At 32.7% G+C, this 25,692-nt stretch overlaps 1 protein-coding gene and 1 long non-coding RNA gene across 4 annotated transcripts in view; both read right to left on the minus strand.

Moving 5' to 3' along the window:
* The window catches only part of LOC133199224 (fibroleukin-like), a 138,107-nt gene that overhangs the window by 20,265 nt on the left and 92,150 nt on the right, over positions 1-25,692 (minus strand). The gene's annotated exons all lie outside the window — the stretch shown is intronic.
* LOC133199238 (uncharacterized) lies at positions 1,954-7,764 on the minus strand. Its single transcript, XR_009722772.1, has 4 exons — positions 6,720-7,764; positions 6,497-6,593; positions 5,975-6,142; positions 1,954-3,320 (listed from the first exon to the last, which is right to left on the minus strand). It is a non-coding gene; the product is annotated as an uncharacterized LOC133199238 (long non-coding RNA).

Below are 25,692 nucleotides of genomic sequence, written 5' to 3' on the forward strand. Positions count from 1 at the left end.
AGGATTAAGCCAGGAACTATATTTTTGGCGGAAGGTTTTTTAGGAGAAAATGATCAATTTTTCCCTTTTGAAATATATACAGTACTGTTTAGTTTAGATTCCTGTTTTTCCATGCTGGTTGCACACAGAGCTGTTTTTGCAGTGGAATGTTTTATGCTGGTTCTGAAATATCTATTAAATTATTTCTTATGAATTCCTTCATTATATTGTGACAAATATAGTAAATATATTCTGAAAGTCCAGGAAAAAAAATAGCCAATTTTAACATAAAATTAACACTTTTTAGTAACATCTAAAAATTTACATCATAAACCCCCGCTTTTGATTTTCTTTTCTGAATATATAAGATAACTTTAATCAATCTGACTAAATTCAGCAAAAGTTTAAGACTTTAAAGTAATTTTCTTGCTTGTTAGATTTTTAATGCCAGAAAAATCACAGTTTTTGAGTGCAGAAAGGTCAAATTTGAAATTTTTTCTTAGTCACAATTTTAAAGTGTCTTGTTTTAATAGATTGATAGTTTATTTTGTTCCATGATTTATTTGGATAAAAACATTAGGGGGAAAACATCGAAGATTTGATTTTTGATTAAGAAACAAATTTCAGTGCAAAAAGGTCATATTAAATGTACCGTAGCGCCAAAAGAAGCATATTGACCCCCATTTTTTGTTTTGAGTTTTAATTAAGCTATGTGTGCAGAAACTAAAAATATACTTGACAAAAAAAGTTTAAGACTTTAAATATCAGGATCCAACCTCGTTAATCTCAATAGAATACAAATACATCTATTTTATTTAGAGATTCATTTTTCAAACTTGTTCTTTATAGAACACAAGATATGCTCATTCTATTTACAGACTTATCATAAACTTGTCACTTAAAAACACAAAATATGTCCATTCTATTTACAGATTTATTTTTAGAAGTTGTTATTTATAAACACAAAATATGTATGAAATATATGGAGATAACGAACAGTATTCAAGCTCAAAAGTCCATTAAACAATACAAAATAGGAGCAGAGCAAACACGGACCTCCAAACATCAGAGGTGGGATCAGGTGCCATGGAGGAGTGAGCATCCCCTGCCGACCGGTCACACCCGCCGTGTGCTCCTTGTCATGATCGGGAAATAACGGAAAAATCCGCCGACAATTCAGTGTGTAAATAATGGCCTAACAATTAGTATGAAAAACGTCAGTCAGCATTTGACTCAATGATAAATTGTATTTGCTGACAAGGTCATTGTATCGACCATAGAACTTACGAAATGATGACTTTAAACGAGACAGCTGATATTCTTGTTTCATCAACTTATTTGTCAATAATTTACCTCGTTTTAGAAATTGTACATACGTAGAGCATGCTCTTGCGTATCGAATCAACTGAGAGATATATACCCCGTATGCAGGTGATGAAGGTATATTGCTGCATAAGTAAGGGAAGTTAACGATTGAAAAGTTAAAGTCATCACGTTTATCATACAGCTTGGTTGTTAGATTACCATTAACGTCTTTTTCAAGTAAAATATCCAAATATGAAACAGATGTGTCAGACTTTGTGGTATCTTTTATCTCAAGTTCACCAGGATATATCGTATCGACATAAGAATGAAAATAGCCATTGTTAATTGACAATACGTCGTCGATATATCTAAATCTATTTTCATTATTTATCATTTAAACTCATGTTTTATAGAACAAAAAATAATTTCATTTTTATTTAGGGATTTATTATTTAATCTCGTTATTTATCAGTACAAAATACACCCATTTTATTTAGATGTTTATCATTTAAACTTGTAATTAAAAAAACACAAGTATTGATCAAAATGATAATGTCTATTTTATTAACATTGTTTTATCATTGATATATAATAGTTTTCTATTGAATTATCTATTACTTTATCATTGGCAATAGAATTCTCATGAACTATCAATTGCTTTATCATTGACAATAGAATTCTAATGAACTATCAATTGCTTTATAATAGAATTCTATTGAATTATCCTTTCATTTTTTCTCTTTTATAGTCTGCATCAGTAAGAAAAATGGTTGGGAAAAGAAAAATAAAAGGATAGATCAACAACAAAGGTTAACCTTTGATTGCTCAAACCTGCGATTTCAGTTCATATAAAAAATACTCATAAAATTATCAGAAGATAGGTAAAGTAAACAATGAACAAGGGACGGTTTCAATACAAATCTGGCCCTGTATTTTTCTAAAATATGAAAGTGATGTAAGAAATTAAAACTCGTGCTTTCTGAAACCTTGAAATTCCATACAATTAGAGCATACAAATCGTTTTTCTAACATGACTTCCTAAATGCTAATTGTGACGCACTAAACTTGTGCATTTTCCCACATTCTTTTTAAAAAGATGTAGAAGACATCCATTTTCACGGGAATTTTCTCTCAGATAATATAGAGCACATGTATTGCCCACAAAGATTTTGAGAAATGTGAATCTCAAAGTATTTTACATAACATATACGAAAAGTGAAGTAGGCGAGGGCTGTGGACACTATTTTGTAAAGGAAAATAACACCCGAAATGAGTCATTTCGAGCTTTTTCTGTTTAAAACCTAAAAATATACCAAATTAATGATGCCATATTTCCAGAATGGCCCTTCTTCATGCCATATTCTTTCATGATTTATCACATTCATATACTCAACTTATATTTAAGCCAATTTCATAACTTTTTGGAAACATTAAAATTTTAGGGCAAAATAAGGCCCAAACCGTACCTTCCTCTTTTACGAAGTGTCAACCCATTCATCATTCATATGACATATTATCACATTGCCATTGATTTATTTGTTTCGGGAACAATCAAAGAATTAGAGTAGTTTTCTTAGTGGCGCTTGATCAACATCAATGTCTTCCTAATAGTTGACCCAGTCCCTATTGTAGGATACCAAGGCCAGTACTTTGATGACCAGGGAAGAAGGCATTGTGACACAAGTTAGAACACCAGCCTCCTCCTCGTGCGTACTGAACAGCACCGTTATCTCCACTGAGGCGCGGTGACACAAGTTAGAACACCAGCCTCCTCCTCGTCCGTACTGAACAGCACCGTTATCTCCACTGAGGCGCGGTGACACAAGTTAGAACACCAGCCTCCTCCTCGTCCGTACTGAACAGCACCATTATCTCCACTGAGGCGCGGTAACACAAGTTAGAACACCAGCCTTCTCCTCGTCTGTTATTAACAGTACCGTTATCACCACTGAATCTATTGGTATCTATATCTGGGGTACTAAATGACATTCCAGACAAATTGTACCAATTATGACCAGTGTTTATTATTCTGTCACCTGTAGAAGTAAAAGAAACTCTGAGGATTATCTTCAGTTAGTGTGATGAAGTCTTATTATTGTTTTGTTTTCTTTATATCCATTTCTCAGAATTAATTTACTGGACTTAAAACAAATTTACACTATGTAAGTCAAAATGTCTACAAGTAGGAATTCTTCAAAGTGAGGTCGACAATAATAATTTATCTTTTCAGATGTTGTATATCTTTAGCTGGGTATTGTATTTATTTCTACACTATATCCATATATGTTTTATCCATGCTTTGACATTTGGTTAATGAGACTAATCACGAAACAAAGTTTTTAATGAAGTTTAGAGGAACGATTTTATTGTTCAGAATGTAAATATATAAATTCATATACAAAACAATTTTGGCTGATAAGAATCTTTTGTTTGAAAAAAAATAAAATAAGGGGAAAAAAACAAGAAAAAAAAAGATAGAGCGTTTAATGAAAACGTTTAAGCATGAAATCAAGTACTGTCCTATTTTTAAATTTTTCGTTTTAATTTCTGAATTAAAAGGAAAAGGAATTCGTATTGGCAATTGTACATAAAAAAATTATATGGGGAAATATATGTAACTTAGAATAATAAGGAAAAATTCATAAAGCAAAAAAGAAAAAGATAGTTAAATCTATAATATTTTATTAGATGGAACAGATATATCCCTAGTTCAAGTAAAATTTCAAGTAAGTAAAATGCTGTTGCTCTTGCTAGTTTCTAAGACAGAGCAGCACTGTAAAGGCTTACTATGGAGAAATCTTCGGAATATGCAAGGGCAAAAATAAATACATTTTTTAAACAGAATTTGTTTCTGTAAAGAGATCTTTACAATTTCAGACCATATAAAGGCACAATAAAATTGCCCCCCCCCCAAAAAAAAAAAAAAAAAAAAGAAAAAGAAATTAAAAACTAAGCTGAAAAAAGATTAAAAACAAAATTAAAAAGAGAAGCAAAACAAAATGATATCTCTTGTCTGGGATTTCTTTTTTAAGGGGGGGGGGGGGTATAGAAACCTAAAATTCTTCTGACATGCTAAAATTATCGATCATAAAACAGCACAATAACTAAGTAATTGAATAATAAACACATATGTAATGTCATCTGTAGTCGAGGTAATTTTTCTTTTTACAACGCAACCATGCAAATGTGAGAATAAAATAAATGACGTTTTCCCATAAAACACAGAGTCATGACATAGAATTTGTATTTTTTATTTTAAATTTTCACTTGTTTTAGTTTATGAACAATGACCTGTTATATATCATTTTAAAGAGGAAAAATTTTTGTATCAGGATCACTAAACACCTCAAAATGTCACATTTTTGACTTAAGGGTGGCTTTTGCTTGTCTTTGCTGCTTTGCATGTACGTTATCTAATAATCTCAGGATGGACATTTGTTTTTAAATATTTATTTTTTGTCATTCTTTAATTATATTTTGGTATTTATTTCACACGAAAATTAAAAAAAAAAAAGAACAGAAATCGCTTGATGAGGCATAATCATTATTATCATCTCCTTTACAGATGTTCCATCTGACACTTTAGGCCACCAGAGATTGGACCAGGCTGACGAGTTCCAGGGACCAGTGAAATAAGCGCCATGACAGGCATTAAACCACCAGCCTCCTCCAAAGTATGCAGCACAGTTATATCCAGCCCTGTCGTTATCTCTGTCTGGGGTACTAAAGTACATCCCAGACAGATCGTGGTAAGTAGGATAAACAGTGTCTAACATAATGTCACCCGTAGAATTTAAAGGAAATATGTGGATTATTATCATTAAGTGTGATGTAGTTATTATTATTTTTTGTATTATTTTTTCCAGATTCAAAACAAATTTACACTGCGTTAGTAGCTCATTAAATAGCAATGCATCAAAATGACGAACATAATAACAGCTTATCCTTCCGATGTTTTATATCTCTCGCCGGATCTTTTATTTATTTTCACGATAGATCCACGTGTTGAATCCCTACTTTGATATTAGGTTATTAAGTCAGGTGGCACAACATAGGATTAAATGAATGTAAAAGAAAGGGTTTTATTGTTCAGAGTGTAACTTATAAAAAACAATATTGACAGATAAGAATATTTTACAAAATGTCGGTGGATAATTCATTGAAAAGAATTGAGCATGAAATCGGGCATTGGTCTTTTTTAAAGAATCTTTTTTTTTTTCATTTTTTTTTTTTTTTTTTTTTTTTTTTTTTTTTTTTTTTGAAAGAAAATATGGTTAATCCAAAGAACATTTCCATTTATACTAATTTTTGTAGCTTCGCGGAAAATTAAAAAGTTTTGAAAACATTAAAATAATAGCTGTACCCTGAAAATAATTTGGCCCAAATATAAAACTGTATGTTTTTCTAAACTAAGGAGAACAAAGAAATAATCTTGAAAGAATAAAATCCAAATGTTAGATGTGTTAAAAAGGTGAAGGAAACGAACAGTGATTGATACATATTTTACTGGCAGAAGACTTAATGTTAAATTGAAATAACAGATTTTTTAAAATAGATAGAGCATGCTTGATTTTTATTAGATCTCTCTCTCTCTCTCTCTCTCTCTCTCTCTCTCTCTATCTCTCTCTCCGTTTTCCCTTTCCTTTCCATTTTTTATTGATAGTCAGACACGATTTTACTTATTACTTACCTAAGGTCCCAGTAGCTGGTCCTCCCAGGAGAAGTTTGTAGTTGTCTGCCTCATCATTAATGGAAAACTGGTGATATAGTTCATAAAAAGTTGTACCATTTTGTAATGCAATGGAGACGTAGAGGGATAAGTTCCATCCTTTGGTCAGCTGGTGAACAGCGTCATTTCCTACAAATTGCTATTTTAAATGTTCAATATGAAAGAAGTACTTGAAATAGTAGGTATATAATGTGCATTCAAAAGGTCAACATATGTTAAGTTCATGACTGTCTATCTTTAATAAAAATCATTTATATAGATACCTCATAAGTGAGCAATAAATGCGTTTCATTGCTGAATTGTTGGATTTCGATAATAAAATATATATTTTGAATTTTGATATTGAAAATTCATACTAAATCAAATAGATATAATTTACAAAAGTTTACCTATTAATAAGTAAAATTACTTTCCTCAATATATCAACAGATACATATCAATAGATATTGTTTAAGATTATAACAACTGCATATAAATATTTACCAATTCAGTAAGAGTCGTCAGCGCTCCCGAACCCACTCTTGTACTCCGCCCACGTTCTGTTAAAACTCACTGATCCACTCACGCGTTTCTGGATTGCCTGCAAATTATCAATAGAATATAAATATGCTGAATTTACAGTATCGTTTGTTTTATTATTTTTTTGTATTCAATAGAAATAAGAGAGAGAGAGGGGTGGAAGGAGAGAGAGAGATATATATATTACTGTCCACCCTCCACCTTCAGTCACCATGTCACAGTACACGTTGATCTGACTCTCGTTTCCATAGGGATTTATCTTATAAACACCAGACTGTGTGTGTCCTTCTAGAAAGTGGTCCTTACAATGCACATTTAGTTTTAAATCTACATAACAAAAGACGCGAATATAAAATCAATAATAATAATAAAATAAATAAATAATAATAATAATAATTACAATAATATCTGTGTGTGAGAGAGAGAGGGAGAGAGAAAGAGTATGTGTTTGTGTGTGTGTATGTACCTCTTTTAACGGTTTCCAACGTTCTGTTATTTAGAAGTTCGTAAACTTCGGCGATGTTTCTATTAAACTTCTGTTCAATTTCCTGAATTTTTTTCTGCCAATTCTTGTTTTCTTTTATCTGTCTATCAGTCAGAGAATCAACCTTTCTTTGTAATGTTTCTATTTTACGTTGTAAAGCGTTATCCTGACTAAGAGTACCAATCTGTCTTTCTCTGCTCCTAAGTTTTGTCCTGCCGTATTGTATAAACCTGCCTTTGTAATGTTTCTACTTTCTGTGCTAAAGTACTGTATCGATTTAAAGAATCATTCTGACTTTTAAATGATTCTAATGTCTGCTGTAGCGTGGAGACCATCGTTTCTGTAGAAGGCATGCTTCGGTTCGCAGAAGTAACATCGTCCTCTACTGCCTTTACATCCTTCACCACGGCTAAACGGATGAGAGTTTCTTGATTGATGATCTGCCGAAGAACGTCGATTTCCTTTATGTCACTTCTTTCATTGATCAAAGCCGTAGAGTTCGGATCATACATACCGGTTAACAACGACCCCGTTCTGACTTGTGATATTGACATAAAAAGCAGTAAAAGAATGGAAAACATCGTCTTTTCAATTTCGACGTGAACTTACCAGAACAGAACAATGCGGTGTCTCAATCAGAGATTTCGTACGGTATATATAGAGACGTTTGGGGATTTCCTCAATCAGAAGATGTCATACATGTAAGGTGTATAAAGAGATGTTTTGGGATTTATCAAACTAAGTGGGGTGCAAAAACATCAATACTTAAAAGTACTTGATGTATTAAGTATAACAGGGTGTTTCAGAAAACATGCAACTATTTTCATTGATTAAATTTTACTGGTGTTTCAACCAATACCATGCCCCAACATATCAAATTAAAAGTCACAATTTCAAGATTTATTCTTACGAAAATAAAGTTAATATGGCAAATAGATAATGAATTACAAAAGAAAAAAGAAACTTGTTAAATTTTACTTAGTTACAAAATATGATCTAAATGGCGTCATTTTTGCTGAATGCCTAAATCTATCCGATGCAAGAAAGTTCTCATTACTATTGCAGAGAGTCTCTTGGTAGTGAATCAGGTCTCATTTTTCGAACCATTTTAAGTGTTAAGTCAGGTGAGTGTGGAGACCCAATTTAACGGATTTGAAAAAATTGAATGGTCCTCCAAACATTTGTTCTAACAAGTCCAAGGTTTAAGGTTCAAAACATTTTTTCAGCATCTGATCTACACTTGACTTGCTTAATTTGTTCCCAAACTCAGTTATTTTACAAAAGGATTTCATGCGATTCTCTGGAACAATCCCTCATTACTATTGCGGAGAGTCTCTTGGTAGTGAATCAGGTCTCATTTTTCGAACCATTTTGAGTTCATTTGGTTTTTTTTTTTTTTTGGGGGGGGGGGGCGTATTTTATAAACTTTAACCTTTAAATATCCCCACTGATAAAAGTCAAGGGGTGTTAAGTCAGGTGAGTGTGGAGACCCAATTTAACGGATTTGAAAGAATTGAATGGTCCTCCAAACATTTGTTCTAACAAGTCCAAGGTTTAAGGTTCAAAACATTTTTTTCAGCATCTGATCTACACTTGACTTGCTTAATTTGTTCCCAAACTCAGTTATTTTACAAAAGGATTTCATGTGAGTCTCTGGAACAATCCCTCTTTTGTAACATTATAAATGTTTTCATGTGTTCTAATTGTCCTTTTCTTCATTTTTTTTTCCTTTAAATTTCTTTGATCATGCATTAACTCTTCCATTAACTTCAAAATTTTACAGATTTATACAACTTCCACTTTATGTTACTATAAGTAAGTTCTTTGCATTCTGTAAACCTTATTATCATTGTCCTAATCACAGGAACTGGTGACATGCTCTGATAAAGCAGTATCGGAAATCCTGATGATTGCTTTTTATTAAATTCAACATTAAGAGTGAAATTATCGGGGGGGGGGGGGATTCAGTGATATCAAATATGACGTCATAATTAATTCAAATGGTATTTTTTTTCTAACTTTTTGTTATCAATAAAAACTTTAGCCTTTTTAGCATAAATTTATATAAAAATTTCAAATGTTACTGTTTGCATATAAATAAAGTAAGGAAAGTAAATGGTTGCATGTTTTCTGAAACACCCTGTACTTACACTGAGCCAAAAAGATAACATAATTATATCACAGAAATGCTTTTGATTATATCATTAACTTGTTTTTTTTTTCTGTAGAAGAAATGATAAATGATAACAGAGCCAGAAGTACTTTTGCAATTTAGACTATTTGCCGCTTTCTGTAGACAATGAAAGCAAATCAATTTTACGACAACAGGTTAAGTACTTACATCACTTCATTATACAATTATATTCTGGAAAACAGTAAAAAGAACATCAGAAACTGAAACGAGTAAAGATCACCTATATTTAGGTCAAGTGTTAGGAGATTTTAATTTAGAAAATGAGGCTAGTGCAAGGGCATACGCATGTTTTTGGAGGGAAAAAAAATTTATACATATTAAGAAAAAGATTTAAATTGGCTTCCCAAAAAGTGCTCGGAGCTAGTTTGAGCTGTTTCGGAAATACTAATTTTGCTGAAAATGCATATAATAGCTAAAAAATTCCACCCCGCTTAAATTCTGTCATGAATAAAAATAATGTTATGCCGTCCAGCTCAGCTCCCAGCATTTTCAAAGTATACATGATGTAAGCAATTGATATTCCATATTTCAATTCAAACAGTCTAGTCTATGGCCTTCCACTTTTGAGATTAATCAGGTATACACTTATCGTGTTAGCGATATTCTTAACGTTCTTTGTCTTTGTGCAGCTCCATAGCACCTAAATAAATTAATAATCTACATCACTGTTTTAAATAAATTATTTCCTTTTGATTTTATTGATTAGATTTAAACATTGATGATGGACTGATATTTATTAAAGCATTTTTGTAATCATTAAAGCAATGGATCCACTCCTCTGGATCACTTGTACTGCGTCAAGTCAAGACTAGTGACGTCATTTAAGACACAAGATTTTCTTCTGATAACTCATCACTATAATTATCAAATATTGTGATTTTACATGCTTTTATAAATAATTGATAAAATAAATGAATGCAAGTTGTTATTCACGCATTATCATGTGGTTAAATAGATTTTTGTCCCTTGTTAAATTTTTAATGACGTCACAATGAAACTTCCCATGCGATGCATCACAGATGTGAACTAAATCCTTCCTTAACGTAGCTGAGTAAGAGTTTTGGCAGATTTTTTTTTAAATTTATATTTGATATTTAGAATTTATGTTTATCTTACTAAAGTAGTAAACAGATATTAACTCGGACTGATAGTCCCAACCATAGCCTTGAAAAATAAACTGAACAAAACGTATGACTTATAAGGATCATGCTCTTTCTTTCTTCTAATTTGCAACTGAACACTAAAGAATGTATACAACGTTAATTTCCAAATATGATTATAGTTTTAAACGTATTTAAGAATTTGCCTTTTTTTTACATGTGTCGCTTATTCATATTCAATCTAAAATTAATATATCCTATAAAGGAAATATTTCTATCAATTTTCTTCAAAGACACAAACGTATTAATAAAATATGATTGTTATTCTTTTAGTAATTAATTGTGACATCACAAACTTATATGCTCAAACATTTGCAAAAAATATCTTTCAAATACCAAAATAAGATAACAGATGATCACAGACAAAAAAGTACTGGTTGGAGAAATATAAGTAATTCAAAATATAAATTATAAAATTATAAATCAAAAAAAAAAAAAAAAAAGAAAAAAAAATAGATTTCGAATATTAAAATTCCTGATGTCTGAAACCAAGAAATAGAGAGGAAAATTGCGCAAGAGAGAATGAACGTAAATAAATAGGAGGAAATATCCAATGAGAGATCCAAGATAATATGTTTATTTTCTATTGTTGGAGAGAAGATTGATATAAAATAGCACAGATGTATCCTAGGTTTCAAGTAAGTAAAATATGGGACTATTGCTTCAGGGTATTTTTGAAGACAACGCAGCATTATTAAGGAACGCTATGAAGAAACATAAGGAATGTAAAAGGGCACAAAATTTAATCTGTATTTTTTTTTTTGTAGTGCTATTATTATATTTAAAAAATAATACTTATTGAAATAACATTGTAAAATCCCAGTCTGTAGTTAATTTAAAATGGTCAACTGATTTGACAGTCACTTGATAAATGCACCTAATGTGTACTGTATGGAGGCCATAAAAATAAATTCAAGATCGCAAAGGAAAACCCTCATTCATACACTGTTGTAAATTCATAAATTCTTTTTATACATCTTGTGCTTTCTGTAAAATGCTGCTGCTTTATCTAGAATTAACATTTTATAAGTTTGAATTTCAAGTATAGTTACTCCACCTGAAAAATATTCTTGATCTTCAGGGTTCTCCATCATTTCAAATTTAACAGCTGCAAGATTTACGCAAATTGCAAATACATAAATTTGCGGTCATTTTGCGACCGAATTTTAGAAGATACCACGGAATAAATTGAAAAACACACAACTCCTATGAATCAATAGTTTAATGCACAAATGGCATTAATTTTTGGTACAATGTTTGATAAATTCAATAATAAAAACAATTTATCATATCATATCGATAAAACATAGAGTAAAACAAACATAAGAATGTTTCTTAAATATATCATCTATACTGTAAAAAGACAACCCAAACATGAACGTACTTTTAAATAAACAAATATAAGCTTATAGAATCAGAATATAATTTTACTAGTAATAACAAGTTTTAGGTATTTAGCCTAAATAAAAAAAAAAATAAATTTGTTTACAAAAGGTAAATTAAACAACTTCAGTGTTGAAGAACTGATATTTTTTGCATGACGTCACAGTAAACATTTCCCGAAAAAAAGGCCTAGTCTCCTTTATTTAGCCTTAATGGTGCTGCTAACTGTTGAATAAATAAAATATAATATCGATAGTAGATGTTATACACATTCTTTCAAATATCATAAATTGTGAACCTCTTGCAGTATTTTACAAATATAGATGCAGATTATATCAAGGATTATATCATAAACATGTGATACAATTCACCGCTTATTATAATGCCCATATTATTCGTCTGGTTATAGAATAATTTACTTGTCAACCTCATCATATGCTTTTTGTATGTGAGAGGTTTTTAGGAGGACCGCTCCTAGAATCCCATGGTCTTTACCAGATTGACCCAATTTACTTGTATTATTTTGTGCTTTATTACTCGATATAATGCTCCAGATTTAATTTACTCTTCCAGGGAGAAACACCCTTCCTTTCCATAGCAAGTCAGAAGTTATGGGGAGTGGCCGTGTTACCAAACCTGTATTACATGTAAGGCAACCAGAGAGAGACACAATCAAGCTGACCACTCTTTATTAAGTTGACCAATATATTCTAATTATTTATAATTTATACTTAAGATACAAAGATCACAGTGGAATAAGTATTATTACTGACATTACTATTAGATCATTAAACACTCATTTTATTTGCATTTTAAATTTACAATGAACCTTTTGCATAATTCCTTACATTTTATTCCTTGTATAGATAAGTGATACACTCCCATGATCTCTGGTCACCCGTATCAAATTATCAGTATCTTATATAAAAAAAAACCTCTTAATCTACTGCCAAATAGTAAACCTCATGAAGCTTTGAATTTGCGATGAAAATCCTTGCACACATGCCAAGCATCTGTTTTCTACTATTTTTATCTTGCGTGATCGGCTAAACAATAACGACGTCGCTATACGCTTTCCCCGAGATTCACAAATTCCATAACTTTCTATTTTCATGCAATTGTTACGATGAATTCCCCCACTAACACAATTCTTGTCCTCCAGATTTGGTAAACGTTTTCCTTGAGATCTTACATAATATCTCTTTATTTTCAGATGGTTTATACACACAACCAAATATACAACATAAAATTATAGGTGCACGGGAAGAAAATTTATCCTACACAATACAGATTTATACGTTTTATGATATTATGAAGAATTGATATTTAAGTACGATGTCACAGTAAGCATTTCCTGTATAAATTATTCCATGCCTCCTTTATATAAAATAAACGCTGCTGTGAACTGATGAATGAATATAATATGATATCGTTACTATATTTTGAAAAAAGAAAATCCTTCAAATGCCATTAATTGCGAAAACCCTTGCAGTATTTTACAATAATAAATGTAGGTAATATATAGGCTAATATAATAATGAATAGTTGACACGTGGTGGCCACTTGCCTTCGCTGCTTTTAAAGGTTATTCCTTATTTTTATATTAGATAGAAGAAAGAATAAAAACGCATGTCTTCAATTTCAAATATCAGATTACAGCTTGTGGGAAGAATGAACTGCTCAATCTTAGAGAGTCCTTACAATCATAAGAACTGAATTCAATGTACAAATATAATTAGATATCGCTATCTTTCTTTTGAAACTTCATCCCGTGCGTCTTGAAAAAAATTATACGGCCTTAACACGCGTGTATCATACTGCATTAAATCAAAGTACCAAAACACTGAAAAACGCTAAGCATGCTTTCATCTAAGATTTTATGATTTACATCAATTAAAAAAAACTTTGCATGAGTTAATATTAAAGTAAGTATAGATTTTATTCAATGTCGTCAAAGAAGCAGACATTCCGAACTTTGCAATATTTTACTAAATGACAAAACCAATTACATCCTATCTGTGCACCAAGACATCATTTCTTTATCGATTGATGTCACAGATGCATGTTTAAAAATATCAAAACGTGATTTCTTGAGTTTGACAGAGAGAAAAAAAATAAAATTCACTTTCAGTGGCGACCAGAATTGCTCAGGATCAAAAAAAATGAAGAAGATTGATCTATCATGCTCTATGGTTTCTAAAATCAGGTATGTGTTAGGTTGTATGAATACATTTAAAAAGAAAAAAGATGATTCAAAATTTTTAGATTCATGAATTTGGAGTAGCTGCAGATCTTTAGCTCGCTGGACTGAAAAATTTTGAATGGTTAAGAGAGTTTGACAGTAAATCTTCGGAGGGATTCAGTTCTTTAGCTATAATTTGAAGAAAAAGGTAAACTAGTCGGATCAAATAAAAACAAAACTACATTATAGATTTAAACTTTACACAGGGCTCACGGCAGGTGTGACTGATCAACTGAGGATGCTCATTTCTCCAAGGCACTCGATCCTACCTCCGGAATTTTCATGGGTCGATCCGTGTTTTATGTCATCTTAAAATATTTGTATTGTTTATATTGATGATATTTTGAGATCGATAGCTGTTCCGTTATCTTAACCTTTTACATTTAAATGTTGAAGTTCATTATAGGGATTCTGTATGTTGAGGGACTGACTACTTCCATTTGATATTATGTGATACTACAGTACTACACCCAATGGAAGACGGACAAGTAAAATAGATAATCTAGTTTTAGGAAATGTACATTACTGAACGTGCAACGAACAATTTAAATGTCTAAATGAATAAATGATATGAAGCTGAGAGATGTTTTATTGCGAGAGTTATCGCCCTTATTTTAAATTACATATTATATATACTTTAATATTACACTAACGTTGAATTCAAATTAAAGTTATCAATCATAATCCTTGTATGTTTCTTTAGTTGATTTGATAAAATTTGCTGTTTTAGGTATAATCAGTATTTTTCCTCAATTGTAAATAAATAACCACTATATATTATATATTTTATTTGTCGGGTTTTTACTTACAATTGTAGGGAGTGGTTCTAGAAGTAAAACTCAACAAACCCGATGCATTACGTATAACTGGGCGGACTTCGCTGCTTATATTGTACAGTGATAAGTAGTAAGGGTGTGGCCATCTCTGCTTATTACTTGCCAGAGTGTTTGGTCATCAGTGCTCTGGACTTGACATCTTTTTGCAGCAAGTGTGCCTGTTTCTTGTGGAAGACCATTGGTAAACGGACATCCTTACCAGTGTCTCTAGTCCAGAACCGTTTCATTAGAGACAGTCATCCCCACTTGTCAAGGTTCTGTGTGCGGTTATCCCTGCTTGTCCCTTGTGGAAGTGCGCTGGTGTATGGACTTCCCTGCCAGTGTATCTTGTTTGCTACCAGTAAAAACCATATATGTACGCAGTATCCTGTGAGTAAGACTGCGCATTGTATATTGTATTTTCAGCATCTCAGGGCCATCCGTTTTTATCACGGGTACGAGCTCGCGGAGGTTCACAAGTAGTGATCTCCCTTGCATGTTACATGTATATGTGACAATCATTTAAAATAAAACAAGTATCTTGCATTATATATATATAGAGACAGATACTGAATATTTGGCACATAGTATTCAGGGAATACTCTTGTCAAAATGTTAAAGAAAACGGTGAAAAGTAAATTTGTTGTCTAACGCAGTACAGTTAAGGTGCCAAATGGAAATATCGGCGATTTTTTAGATAGAAAATACATTCTTTACAAGGATGGGCGATTCTTTTTAGGACTTTACTATTATCGGACAAATGCAATGTGGTTGAAAACTACATGTTGAGGACGATTAGATTTCTTATTTAGACTTGTCACTTGATGTGGCAGTCACGTGATTTTAGCAAATATAACTGAAGAATTCAGGTCATCTATATATTCTAATATTGCAAGGGCATAACCAAGTTAAAAATTTAAGCTTAACATATAACTATTTTCAACTCTCTTTGTAGTTTGTGAAAAGTGCTGCGAACCTATATAGATTCTACTATCTAATTGCTAGAATTACATTTGTTAGACCGTATGTTGAATACTTTGCTGGTGAAGTACATCAAATACAGATATAATTAATTCATTTGCAAGATTTCAACAGGTTCGCAGCACTTTTCAAATATCTTCATACTTCTTGAGTTTATGTGTAAAAGCTTGTCATAATTCATTGAGGGTATGCCCTTGCAAAATATCGATTTATTACGACCCTTCTATTACCCTTCAATGAATCTGCATACAAATATACGACACTATCGCTTGTCTAGGGAATGTACGGAGAGTATATGAATAAAATCATAAAATAGACATTGCATCCAAGTTAATGACCTCTTATATATCTACAATTTATATTTTATTTAATTACAAAATACATTTTTCATTGTATAAATAGAACTTGATCCGCCTCTCACTGCATATGACGTCACATGGACAAGTGCATTGCGATCAGTGAATTGTTTATATATTTCTGTGTGGGATTTAACAAACGACAACAATGCATGCACTAGTTAGTATTGATGTAGTTTAAAGCTATTCAACAGTTTAAAATAGCAAATCATTTTAATTTGTGGTAATTTGAAGAACTTATATTTTTATGTGATGTCATAGTAAGCAATTCCCGTATGAATTAGGCCCCGCCTTCTTACTGCAGCCTTAACTGTGCTGCGAATGAAATATGAAGATAACGAACGGTATTCAATCTCGAATATTCAATGAAACGATACAAATTTGGAGCAGAGCAAACACGGACCTCAAAACTTAGATGTGGGATCATTTGCCATGGAGGAGTGAGCATCCCCTGCTGACCGGTCACACCCGCCGTGTGCTCCTTTTCATGATCGGGAAACAAAAACAGGAAATATGCGTAGACAGTTCAGTGTATAAATAATGGCCTAACAGTCAGTATGAAAAACGTCCGTCAGCATTTGACTCAATGACAGGTTGAATGTGCTGATAAGCATTGTATCGACCGAAAAACTTACGAAAACATTACTTCAAACGAGACTGTTTGATATCCTTGTTTCGTCAACTTGTTTGTCAATAGCTTACCTCGTTTTATTTTGTATGTTGTTTAACGTCCCTCTCGAGAATTTTTCACTCATATGGAGATGCCACAACTTGCCGGTGAGGAGCTGCAAATTTTGTCCTATACTCGGCACTTACGGCCGTTGAGCAGTGAGGGATCTTTTTCGTGCCAGCACCTACTGCGACACGGGACCTCGGTTTATACGGTCTCATCTGAAGGACCGGTCTCCACATCCCACAGTGGGATTCGAACCCTGCCTCGATTTAGAATGTGTTCATACGTAGAGCATGCTCTTGCGTATCGAAACAACTGAAAGACATAAACCCTATATGCAGATGACAAGGTAAATATTGCTACATAAGTAAGACAGTTGACGATTGGAAAGTTGAAGTCATCACGTTTTTCATGAAGCTTGGTTGTTAAGTAACCATTAACGTCTTTTTCTAGTAAAATATCTAAATATGAAACATATGTGTCAGAATCTGTGGTATATTTTATTTCAAGCTCACAAGGATATCTTACCTAAATATACTAATTTTTTTTTCATTATTTCACATGTACACTTTAAGTCATTGTTTGATAAACAATTTATTTGTCCTTCGCAAGAATTATCCAGTTAACAATGTCGCTTACTCCAATATTCAAAATAATATCTCAACAAAGCAATTTACGCTGATATTTTTTATTATTTAAAGTATGTGAATTTGTATCAATATGCCTAAACCGGTATTTTCATTTTTATTCTCGAAAACTCAAAAGAAAAAAAAATATAATTAACAGTATGAACAAATTAAAAAATATGATTATAACTCACATATTTGCAAAAACACATTTGTCAAGTTTTCAAATAATAATTAATTAATATTTAAAATCTTTTTTTTAGTTGCCAAGATCTTTTAAGGACGCTTTCATTATCTCTTAAAACTTTATCAGCTAGATCTTTGCATATTTTACAAAGGTTAATGAATTTTAGAAGAGGATCACGACGCCAATCATAGTTTACATTTGATATCCATTTATTCTAAATTAGTTTTACTATTCTCGTTTCCCATAAAATATATTTGTTCCAAAAATTAAAGTATATTATCGTTTATGATAACTTGTAATAAAACAGATAACGGAATATTTCTCTTTGAGCTAAAGAAGTTGGTCAGTTGATGTAACACGACGCCCTCAAATTTACCCCAAAATAAATTGTACTTTTGAAGTATATTTTGTATCAGAAAAAAAATTTAAATATATGAATAAATTAAATTTAATAATTGTTTTTAAAATTCTTGCCTCTATATGCTACTTTTCATGCGATAAACTTCGACGGAATCAGAAATTCTGGAAAAAAGCCTACAAATTTTCTCAGACAATTCAATATTTTACCAGGTGCGCATTGATTTACCAACTTGTTACTTTGCCAAAGAATAGAACTCTGTATGAGCGACATGCATGCCAAAAATTACGATGGTAAAATTCTGCGCACTATCTTAATTTTATACAAATATAACTTCAAATTTGGGAGTTGCTCCCCTTTCGTTGTCAACAAAATCAAATATGACGTCGCCACAATGACATACAGACAAGATAGTCAACGAGCATAATATAGAGAGAGATCCAGAACTGTTACTGTTCGTGTCTGCACAAACCATGCAGGTAGATTATGAATTCATTAATTAACGCCTTTTCGACACTTCCATGGGTATAGTATCCATAAATGTAATGATGATTTCAAAAGTTATGATACACTCTCTTGTATAACGTGCATACGTCGTGATGAAGTGCATAATTTTTCAGATCAATCGTTGATCATACACGTGAATGTTCTGACTTCTGTGAAAACGGAGTGATGAGATATAGTCTAGTTACATCACATAACAATATTTAATTTTAAAAAAAGGCTAAAAATTATCCAGCATTACAACATGTAACGTTTCGAAGGACGTTTGTGACATAATTCTCACCGTATCCATGCGCGTAGGAAGCAATTTCAGTTCGGGGGGGGGGGGGGGCACAGCCAAACATTTTTCAGTTGACAGTTGAGGGAACACTACCAAAAATTTCCTGACAAGCAGAAAAGAAAGGTCGTCAACTACCAATAATTCTTTGACATCCAAAAAAAAATGTACTCAGACGTTTTTATTGAGGGGGCACAAGCATATAGCATCTATGTTTACTATAGTGATCTATATATATCAGCAAAATTATTGGGGGGCACGGCCCCAATTTGTTTTTCAGAATCAATCGTTTTTCCAAGTAAGTGGGGGAAGTGAGGGGTAGAGGGTGCCTCCATTGACAAGCAAAAAAAATAAATAATAAACTTATCAAAATGCTATTTCGTGGAGAATCGGGGGGGGGGGGGGTTCAAATAGTCTTTTCGCAAAAACTGTTGTATAAGGATTTGCCAGAGTTCAACCTTAATGCAACAAAAATATGTTTATATATACGTATATATATATATATATAGAGAGAGAGAGAGAATTGGGTGATAAGTATTCACAGGGCAGGTCCAATTTGTGTGTTGGAGAAGGGGTGGGGGCTCATGGCATAGATTTTGGAGAAATTGATAAGGTTTTCATAGTCATTAAAAGAGACAGATGAAGTTTTTTATTTATGAGCATTTTTATCAATAATTTGAGTATAATATACAGTTAAAGTATATCATTGAGGGTGTTAGCAAGATTTCAATTCCCCAAGACCAGGACTATTTCCCGATGGGGAACTGGAATCTTGCTAACTCCCGCAATGATATACTTTTAACTATTTTATTATACCGATACAAACGTAACATTTAGAGGATTCATATAGCGTGATTTCAAAGCAGGGATTAGCTCATTGAACTAACACACGGAGATAAGTCCATTCACATATCATACCAATGTTAAAGTAAAATCTAGGGGATTATTGATTAACCGGGAATTAGCTTTCGAAGCAGGGATTAGCTCACTTGATTAATGCACGAGGATTAGTACATTCATAACAATTTCTAGGGAATTAGTCACATCTAACGATCTAATGTTATATAGGGAAAATATCGGTAGAGGTATAATTATATACAGTTAAAGCATATCATTAAGCAAGATTCCAGTTCCCAAAAACCAGGACTATTTCCCGAGGCGAAGCCGAGGGGCATGGTCCTGGTTGATCGAGGGGAGGTGGAATCTTGCTAACTCCTGCAATGATATACTTTTAACTGTTTTATCATACCGATAGAAAGGTAAAATTCAGATAGCGTGATTTCAAAGCAGGGATTAGCTCATTGAACTAACACACGGGGATAAGTCCATTCACATATCATACCAATGTAAAAGTAAAATCTAGAGGATTACGGATAACCGGGAATTAGCTTTCGAAGCAGGGATTAGCTCACTTGATTGATGCAGGAGGACTAGTACATTCATAACAATTTCTAGGGAATTATATACATCTAACGATCTTATTTTATAGGGATAAAATAAGAAGAGGTATAATAAAGGCTGTAAACATGAGACCTATATTATAACAATAAATACATATTTCTTTCATTTTAACAGACACTCAACATAGGAAGCGGCAGACAATAAATCACTTGAATTAACACAAGACGATTTGTCTTTTAAAAAAAAGATATATAAAAGCATATAAATGCACAAACTTTCACATCATTTTTTCAAACAAAGCTGTAAAATCTGGCGGAAAATAAGCTTATAAAAGGGGGATGAACCATCACCACCCTCCCACGCCCCGCTCCGTGTGGGGGGGGGGGGTATACAAATCAGACATGATTTTAGACATACGGTCATTTAATTGACTGCTCCTACTGACAGTACATGTAATGTAGGGGGCCTACCTATAAAAATATATTTCTAAAGGCAGTTATATAGTGCAGTTTTTGTAAATATCACAATTTAGTCTACATAATATCTGGATCTGTTTCCAATAAAAAATCTTGCAGAGAAAGTCAGAACCCCTCACCCTACCCTGACCCCAATGTAATATGAATAGACGATCACCCCACCCACCCACTTTTATTTACTTGTCAAAAGGTTAAAATCCCCCCTTTCTGAAAACTCTATATCCGCTACTGCTTTTAGTCCTATTCAGACAGAATTTTTTATGGGATTTTCTGTTTATATTTCACAGCTTTAATATAATATGATTGTAAGCATTTGCTTGTATTTTGAATACATATGTGTAGAACATTTTATTCACACTTTTGATTTCGTGATTTCATGTTTTCATTTTTATTTTCAGAGCGAGGTGGGTTGCCCCATGTGGAACATATCAAGTCAATGCGGGGGAACACTTTGGGAAAGGATGTTATATGGACTCATGGTTTTTAAAGAACCCAATGAACCTTGATCAGCGTCATGATCAGAAGTAGGCATATCTCCTCAAAGTTTCACCTTTGGATGCAAGTGATCGGCTGATATATTGTAAATGTCGTGCAAGAGTATAGTAGGACGCAGCACAGTTAAGGTGCCAAATGGAAATATCGGCGAATTTTTTAGATAGAAAATACATTCTTTACAAGGATGGGCACTTCTTTTTAGGACTTTACTGCTATAGGTCAAATGCAACGTGGTTGAAAACTAAATGTTGAAGATGGTTAGATTTCTTATTAAGACTTGTCACGTGATGTGGCAGTCACGTGATTATAGCAAATATACCTGAAGTATTGAGGTCATCTATAAATTCTAATATTGCAAGGGCATAACCAAGATAAAAATCTAAGTTTAACATATAATTGTTTTCAACACTCTTTGTAATTTGTGAAAAAGTGCTGCGAACCTAGATAGATTCTACTATCTAATTGCTAAAATTACATTTGTTAGACCGTATATTGAATATTTTGCTTGTCAAGTACATTAAATATAGATATAATTAATTCATTTGCAAGATTTCATCAGGTTCGCAGCACTTTTCAAATATCTTCATACTTCTTGAGTTTATGTGTAAAAGCTTGTCATAATTCATTGAGGGTATGCCCTTGCAATATATCGATTTATTACGACCCTTCTATTACCCTTCAATGAATCTGCATACAAATATACGACACTATCGCTTGTCTAGGGAATGTACGGGAAGTATATGAATAAAATCATAAAACAGACATTGCATCCAAGTTAATGGCCTCTTATATATCTACAATTTATATTCTATTTAATTACAAATTACATTTTTCATTGTATAAATATGACTTGATCCGCCTCTCACTGCAGACAAACTGCGTCAAATTTTCCGATATGACGTCACATTGACAAGTGCATTGCGATCAGTGAATTGTTTATATATTGCTGTGTGGGATTTAACCAACGACAATAATGCATGCACTAGTTAGTATTGATGTAGTTTAAAGCTATTCATAAGTTTAAAATAGCAAATCATTTCATTTTGTGGTAATTTGAAGAAATTATATTTTTGTGTGATGTCATAATAAGCATTTCCCGTATAAAATAGTCCCCGCCTCCTTACTGCAGCCTTAACTGTGCTGCGGAATGTGTTCCCACATAGTTGCTTCAATACTGTTTCTTGGTCTTGGACACCATATGGGACAAGTTCATTGACAATACAGCATTTATTCAAGTATGAATCAGATACTGTTTTGAAGAAAAGCAATGACTTGCTATTATATATATACATATATATACATGTACAACCTACATTATGTAAATAAGCTATTGACATTTCTGAAACTATTTTATTAATAAAAAAAAATTCTGCTGTCTTATTTGTAAAAACATATATATTTTAAAAACTCGAATCGGGTTCATTTTTTTTAAATGCAGGTTTATATAAATCCCTTCTTTGAGTGTAATGTCGGGTGCTGTAACAGCCTCTCCACATGTATTTTAATTTTTAATCTAAAGATTGAAATAAATACAGTGAAATATTTTGCCAAATGTATTTACTTTTTGAATGAATAAATCATAATTTTGGTCATAAATTCATTTACTTATTATTTGTTTCTAAGCTGTTGAATTAAAACCCGGATTAATGATCAACGAGCTAGTAGGGGCTGAATTCTGTGCGTTGGTCTTAATATTCAAGTTTGAAATATGAAACACCACTCCCCCCCCCCTCCCAACACACACACTCCCTGTCAATTTTCCACCCTGGATCAAGAAATTCGACTTCAGCGCCTGAAAAAAATACTACAAGCTTACTCTAAGGTTAAGACACACAGAATCCGAGTTGCATCTTGCTATTACTCAGTTTAGGAATTGGTCAAGGGTGGGTACTTTTTGAATGCTTACCTTTTACTTTTATATTTAAAAGATAACATTCAACGTTTCAATATGCTTATGGCGAAGGTTAAAGTTTCTCAAATGCAAGTCAAATTCCAGGCCAAAAGATAAAAAAAATGTTAAATTTGAAAGCCCTAGCTGCAACTGTTCAAAAGTTATGGCGAAGGTTAAAGTTTTTTAAAAGTAAATAAAACATCAAGGTCAAGGTCAAAGTTGTTGGTATCCAAAGGAAGGTCTTGTCACAAGGTTTACATATGTAAAGTATGAAAGCCCTAGCACCAACCATTCAAAAGTTATGGCCAAGATTTAAGTTTTTCAAAAGTAGATCAAACTACCATGTCAAGGTCAAAGGTCAAAGTGGTTGATATTCAAAGGAAGGAGATGTCACAAGGATTACATATGTGAAGTATGAAAGCCCTAGCACCAACTATTCAAAAGTTATGGCCAAGGTTAAAGTTTTTCAAAAGTAGGTCAAACTCCCATGTCAAGGTCAAAGGTCAAAGTGGTTGATATCCAAAGGAAGGAGATGTCACAAGGATTACATATGTGAAGTATGAAAGTCCTAGCACCTATCATTCAAAAATTATGGCCAAGGTTAAAGTTTTCCAAAAGTAGATCTAACTCCCATGTCAAGATCAAAGGGTCAAAATGGTTGTTATCCAAAGGAAGGTGATGTCACAAGGACGACATATGTGAAGTATGAAAGACTTAGCTCAGTTCAAAAGTTGTGGCTAAGGTTAAAGTTTTTTCAAAAGTAGGTCAAACTCCTAGGTCAAGGTCAAAGGGTAAAATATGATGGTACCCAAAGAAAAGTCTTGTCACATGGAATACACAGGTGAAATATGAAAGTCATAGCTCCAATCAATCAAAAGTTATGGGCAAGGTTAAAGTTGACAACAGACAGACAGACAAACAGACAGACAAGACAAAAACAATATACCCCCGGGATCTTTCAATCCGGAGGTATAAAAGAGTGTAAAACTGGGGGGGGGGGGTTGATTATGTTTGAATTAACATGTATGTGTGACACGAGTTATGTAGCTTTTTCTAAATCCCATTACCTAGGAATTAAAAGAAAATTTGTTTGATGAAAATCATATTAAATAAAAATGATTCCATCCTTCAATTATGAAGAATATATAGTTGCTGTTGGAGAAGTCCTGACTACTTTAACTTTTATTATTTGACAGCAAATACTATCACACAGTAATTCCATCTAAAGTTCCCAGTTGCAACTTGTAACACCGATATCTTTAAGAACTCATTCACGCTAGCTACTATAAGACTGGAATAATTTACTAACACATATTATTAACTGTAAATTTATAGAAAAGTTGCAGTTGCGACCAAAGGTGACTAGAACGGGGGGGGGGGGCTTTTTTGATATATAGTATTTTGCTTTAGTAAATATTTTGCTTTAGATGCTGATCCCCCCACCTTTTTGTTTCTGTAAGGTCGCGCACAGGACTTGGATGGTTTTATTTTTTTGCTTGTCAGATTTCTCTGGGAAGTGCCCCCCTCACTTTTAAAACCGTGACTACGGGCCTGATTCTGGATAAATATTGCTCATTGGTGATCTAATTTCCAGTATTTATTCAGATATATATATCCCATGAATTAGAACTTCTTTAAAAACTGCTGATAACATTTTTGAACGAAATGCCTAAATAAATCTAAGAGTGGTCAATTATTTATTTGCTACTAGCATTAGAGTTAATGCATTTGCCTGCAAAGAATACAAAACATACGCAGATGGTATAAGACTGCGTTAGAATTTGACAATCACAGAAAATATGCTTCCTCAACCCCCAAACGAACAATTAAATTGAAATTATAAGGAATAATAATTTTTTTATTATTTTATTATTGCATGTTTCGAACAATCCTCCAAAAGACATTTCTGTCTGTGACTTAAACACACAACCACGTACTGGAAATATCGAAATACGCTATCACCGCACAACGTCCGAAAAAAAAACGTTGCCTGTCACTTTAATGTAGTCAAGTACTATTCATATCTTGCTAAAACAAATCATGTGTCTGCGAGATGGATCCCTGGTCTGTATATGGAAAAATAAAGGGGAATTCGAATGTTCTCAGAATGAATCGAAATTCCCGAATTTAAATGGGGGTTCTCGAAGGGGGTGAAATGTGACGTTGCTTTAGACACTGTGATGTTATCATCCGAACACAACATAAACCCCCCTACTAGTATTTGGTTTATTTGAGCTTATATATCCATTTGAAATTTGTTATAGATATTGACGCAAAATGAAGTAAAGTGTTGTGAACATTTTAGACCGTGGTGTTGATTATTTTTCAATGTAGACAACTTTTCAACGAATTTTACCTGAGAAATCTCATATATGTAGACTGCATAGCGCATTAATAGTTAGAGAAATGTAAACATTTATTGTACATAAAGCTCAATTACAAAGTCTTCTACATGCTACATGTACAAAAATACATGTATACAAGAGCGTTTAAAGTGATATGAACATACTTTTTTTTCTTTAAGATAGCTTAAAATTTAGTAAAACTGTTTTCAGTTGCATTTCTTCACGCTTACGTTATCAGCGTCATGACGTTGTAAATAGGCGACGTCGATAAGAAATCTATGCTACATTCAACAATATGGTTTGGAGTGATTA

The sequence above is a fragment of the Saccostrea echinata genome, unplaced genomic scaffold (assembly GCF_033153115.1).
Source record: "Saccostrea echinata isolate AGI-Se365-2 ecotype Australia unplaced genomic scaffold, CSIRO_AGI_Sech_v1 ptg000033l, whole genome shotgun sequence".
In the NCBI taxonomy this organism is placed as follows: Eukaryota; Metazoa; Mollusca; class Bivalvia; order Ostreida; family Ostreidae; genus Saccostrea; species Saccostrea echinata.